Genomic DNA, 5,000 nt, shown 5'->3' on the forward strand with positions numbered 1-5,000 from the left:
GTCAGATAAACTTAACGTTAAATCCCCACTCCTGCTCCTGGACCCGTTCCCTAGCGGGGCTTGGAACCAGGAGTATGTGTCACTTGTGACATCGCCTTTATTGGTATTTATTTATTTCGTTCCTTTTTTTTTTTTTTCCCTTACGGAATTAATACCCCAACGCATTTTTTGTTTATTTTTCTTCTGCGCCGTACCCTTTTTTTGCTGTCCCATGCACTTCCTACCCCATCATCCTCCTTCTAACGGCCGGAGGTTGTTGCTTCAGTGATGGCTGCCAGGCCGTCGGCGGATAGCGCCTCACGTACTCCCTGATTGGACGGCACCCTTCGCGCTACTCGGCGTAGCCGCTCCATTCACGCCTTCTCATCCGCCGTCGGATGGTATCGGCTTCCGAAGGGGCCGACCTGCTCCTCCGGTTTCTACCGTGTGGGACTGGTGGTAGAGTCCCTTCCTGGCGCGTTGACGGTAGAGACGTTGGAGATACAGTCTCCGTTCGTGCCGCGCTCTTACCATCCTCGGAGATGGAGGCAGTCCGCGTCTTCCCATGGGGATGGGTGGTGGTGCTTCTCCTGCTTCCTCCGCCCGCACCGCTGCCATCAGGATGGAGTCCTCACGTTCTCGTTCGGCTGCTGCCATTGCGGATGCAAGGCGCACTTCCGCCCGTTCCTCCGCCCTCCGGCGACCTCTTCTGGTCCGTCTGGCTCGACCTCGGTTGGAACGAAAGAGTTCAGCCACCCCATCAACCGACACCTGCTCTCCATCCAGCGGACTGGCGTCTACCGCTGCTGGTCTCGTCGGTAGTGCTGCAAGGTGTGCCTGGAGGTTGAGCTGCAGCTCGTCCTCACGCCAAAGCTGTTGCAACACCTTCGTGATTTTGCGTGCAGCTTCCTGGATGCTGTTCCACCGCTCGGGGCTCTCCAGCAGCTTCATGCCGAGATTGTCCTCGTTCACTGGGTCGCTGGTGCCGTAGCCCAACAGCTCCACCCGGATCTCGTGGAAGACCTCGCACTGGAACAGCACGTGCGCCACCGATTCAACCGACCCCGGGCACCGTGGACATTCCGCCGATGGGGCAAAACCGCAGACATGGAGGTATTCCCGGAAATATCCGTGTCCGGTTAATACCTGTGAGAGGTGGAAATCAACCTCTCCATGTCGCCTACTCATCCACAAGTGCAGGTCCGGGATCATTCGGTGGGCCCAGACCGCATACCGACTGGCCGTTGGAGCTGCGGCCGCCGCATCCCACGCTCGCTGCCACTCCTGGAGAGTCCCCTGCCTCTCTTCCAGCCGGATGTCCTTGCGGCTGGCGCCCGGGGCAGCTAGGAGCCTCCGATGGCACCTTGCGTCCTCCCGTACCAGCAGCCTGAACGGCACAAGGCCTGCCAGTGCAACTCCGGTCTCATATGCCACCGACACGAACGAGCTGGTGACACCGCGAGCCAGGGGCCGCTGCACCTGGGCCAGCTTCCTCTGGCACCACTGCAGATCCGTCGCCTCGGACCACACGGGGCAGCATACCGGATGATCGACTCCGCCACTGCCGCCAACAGCCGACGCTTGGCCACCTGGGGCCCACTGTGGTTCCTCATTACTGCGGTGACCACACCTACCACGCGGAGGGCTTTAGCCGTCGACAGCTCCACGTGCGGCTTCCACGACAGGTGGTCATGGATCTGGACCCCAGATACCGGATCGACTGTTTGCTGTGTATGATGGTGTCCCCGACGCGGAACGGCACCCTCAGTTGACCTCTTCGCAGACTGGAGATCATTACTCCTTCCGTCTTCTCCGGAGCGAGCTGCAGGTGATGGTCCTCCATCCAAGCCGCAATCGCGTCCACTGCCTGTTCAGCCACCGATGCCGCCTCCTCTGGTGTGCAACCCCGTGCCATGACCACTATGTCATCCGCATAGCCGATGACGCTAGCCCCTTCAGGAAGCTCGACCCGCAACACGCCGTCGTACATGATGTTCCACAGGGTCGGGCCCAGAATGGACCCCTGTGGAACACCTGCAGTCACTCGGCGTGTAACGGGCCCGTCTGCGGTGTCATAGACGAGCTCCCTGTTTTCGAAGTAGTCTCTCAGGATGTTGCGGAGCTGCCTCGGCACGCCTTTGTCCTCCAGCGCCGTAGCGATGCACTGCCAGCTGGCAGTGTTAAATGCATTACGCACATCCAGCGCCACTACTAGAAGGCAGCGTTTGTCCCTGTTGTTGGTGCGGCCAAATGACATCGCGTGACGGCCTGCATCCACCACCAGCTGAATCGCCTGCACTGTCGAACGGCCCCTCCTGAACCCGTACTGGTTTTCTGCCAACCTCGGTGATTCAGGAGCCTCGATGACATCATTTATTCGCGACAGCAGCAACCGCTCGTACGCTTTGCCCGGGTTGTTCAGCAGCAGAATCGGGCGGAAGGATGAAGCGAGCCCCGGTGGCTTGCCCGGCTTGGGGATCAGGGCCAGTTTCTGCTTCTTCCACTCATCCGGGAACCGCTCGTTGTCCAAGCATTCCTGGAACAACTTCTTGAAGATGTCCGTATGCTTCCGGATGGCGGCCGTCAAAGCAGCGTTTGGCACACCATCCAGTCCTGGAGCCTTCCTCGGATTCAGCGAGCTCGCGATGTCCAACAGCTCCTGTTCATTAACTTCCCGAACTGGTTCCTCCTCTCCCTCTCCAGGACTTGGCCTGGTGACGCTGGCCAGTCAACCGGAGGATGCTGGGGAACAGAGTGGAAACGATACCCTCTAGCACCGATGAATCGCGCTCTCTCGCCGTCCAGCTTCCACGAAGGCGGCTTAGTACGTTGCGGTACCATTGTCCCGTCTCGTCTTCCGCGAGGCCCCGCAGCATTTCATCGAAGTGCTCCTTCTTGCTGGTGGTGATGGCTGAATCCAGGGCGGTCCGCACCTGGAGAAGGTCGCTGGCTGCGGCGATCTGCTCTTCCCTCGTCGATGGCAGCTTCAAGGCGTTCCTTAGCGAGGCGGCAGTTCTCACACAGGACCTCGATTGCTGGCGTCCACCAATAAGCAGGTCGTCCCGAGTGACCTTGTGAAGGGAACACTCGCGCCATGGCTGCGTCACAAGCTTCCGTCATGACTCTCTCCAAGCTTTCGGCATTTGTAACCCGCTCTGCGAACGAAGCTACGTCGAGCGCTACACCGAAAAGCTCGGCATCGAACTGACGGCTACGCCATCTCGTGCCGCTTTCTCGCGTGGAAGGACCCTCCTGTCGACGACTATCTGCCGCTGACCGCTGGAACAGCTCCCCTACAGCAAACCGAATGTACACGTGGTCACTGTACGAGTATCTGCTCATAATCCTCCACCGATGCTCCGGAATGGTGTTAACTCCGGCGATGCTGCGACTGGCGAAGGCAACGTCCACCACGCTCGGGCGAGCCACTCCGTTGCCTAGGAAGGTTGGGGCGGTGCCGGTGTTTAACACCTCCAGCCCCAAGCTGTCGACAAGCTGGACCGCAGCCTCTCCCTTTGCGTTGGTGCGGCCACTTCCCCAAACAGTGTGCCACGCATTGAGATCCCCGCAAAGACGACGCGCGGGTGACCTCTCGCCAGCACATCGATGCGCTGCATTACCTCCTCGAACTCAGAGACGCCCGCTGAGGGCGACACGTAACAACATATGAAGAGCACACCATTTATCCGGGCAGCCGCGATCCCAGACTGCGTCACAGAGACCACTTGCTGAACCGGGTACGTTTCGCTGCTGGCTATGATGGCCACCTTCCGTCCCTGTCGGCCACCCAGTTCCCATTGTTCCTGGGGACACTGTGCAGCTCCACCATCAGACAGACATCCACCCGCTCCATCCGCATCGTGTTGAGCGCCAGGTCTTGCGCGCTCCTACTGCGATTGACGTTGATCTGTAGCACTTCCATTTCAGTTCGAGGGTTGTCCACCGCAGGCTGCGGCACCAATACGGTGGGCACCGCCACACAGCATGCACTTGATCTCGTTGGTGCAACCCGACGCCTTGTGAGTTTGGTCACCACACCGTAGACAACGCTTGGACCGATCCTCACCCGTGCACGTCGCGGCGATGTGTCCCCGCTCCAGACACCGGAAGCAGCGAGTCAGCTGACCCGATACTTTTGGGGCTTCATGTACCGAACAATACGTGTAGCCCAGCTCCAGTCGACGATCTTTGACGAGTTCCGCTTCTGCTCGTGGGAGGCGCACGCGAGCCCGCTTCGTCATGTCTCGGCGCTCCCAAAGGTTCACGGTGGCCACCAATGACTGCTTTCCAAGAGTGGTCATGAGCGCCTTTTGATCGCCTCCTCGTCGATCATGTTGTCGATTCCAGTCAGGACGACCTCAGCCATCTCTGTTCTGACGGTTACCGATCCACTCTCCCCGATGATCTCCTGGATGATGTCCTTCAGCGCCGCGCTATCGACGTCGCGGGACAAAGGCAGCAGGAGGTGGTCCTCGGCGTTCTTCTGCCAACTCCAATTTGCCGCTGGAAATCGGCAATCCGCGGGTTGGTCCGTATCCTCACATACATTTCCTTGAAGGACACTCCTGGGGCGGGCACAACGACGATTTCATCCGGGCGTTTTCGTCGCGGACGCCGCTTCTCCTGCTGATGAATGCCCATCCGCTGCTGCTGCTGCTGCCCATTTTGCTGGTGCGGCCACTGCTGATGCTGCCGGTGTGCTGGCTGCCGCTGGGCTGACTGCTGGGGCAGATTCACTCCGTTCTGCTTATTCCCGCGCCGATTGCCGCGAACGACCTCCACCCACGTTCCTGCCTCGTCCGGTACCGCCGAGGATGCCGACTCCGTCACGCCCTGACGCTGAGCACGCACGCTCTGCTGCACCGTCGGCCATTGCTGCGTAGGTAGCCGCTGCTGCCGTTGTTGTTTCTGCTGCTGCTGACGCCACCTTTGGCGCTGTTGATCTTCCAGCTGTTGCCGCTGTTCCTGTCGTTGCTGGCTTTCCATCCTCCGAAGCAGCTCCTGCTCTCGCTGCAGTTCCT

This window comes from Anopheles arabiensis (genome assembly GCF_016920715.1).
Source record: "Anopheles arabiensis isolate DONGOLA chromosome X unlocalized genomic scaffold, AaraD3 X_pericentromeric_contig0022, whole genome shotgun sequence".
Classification (NCBI taxonomy): Eukaryota; Metazoa; Arthropoda; class Insecta; order Diptera; family Culicidae; genus Anopheles; species Anopheles arabiensis.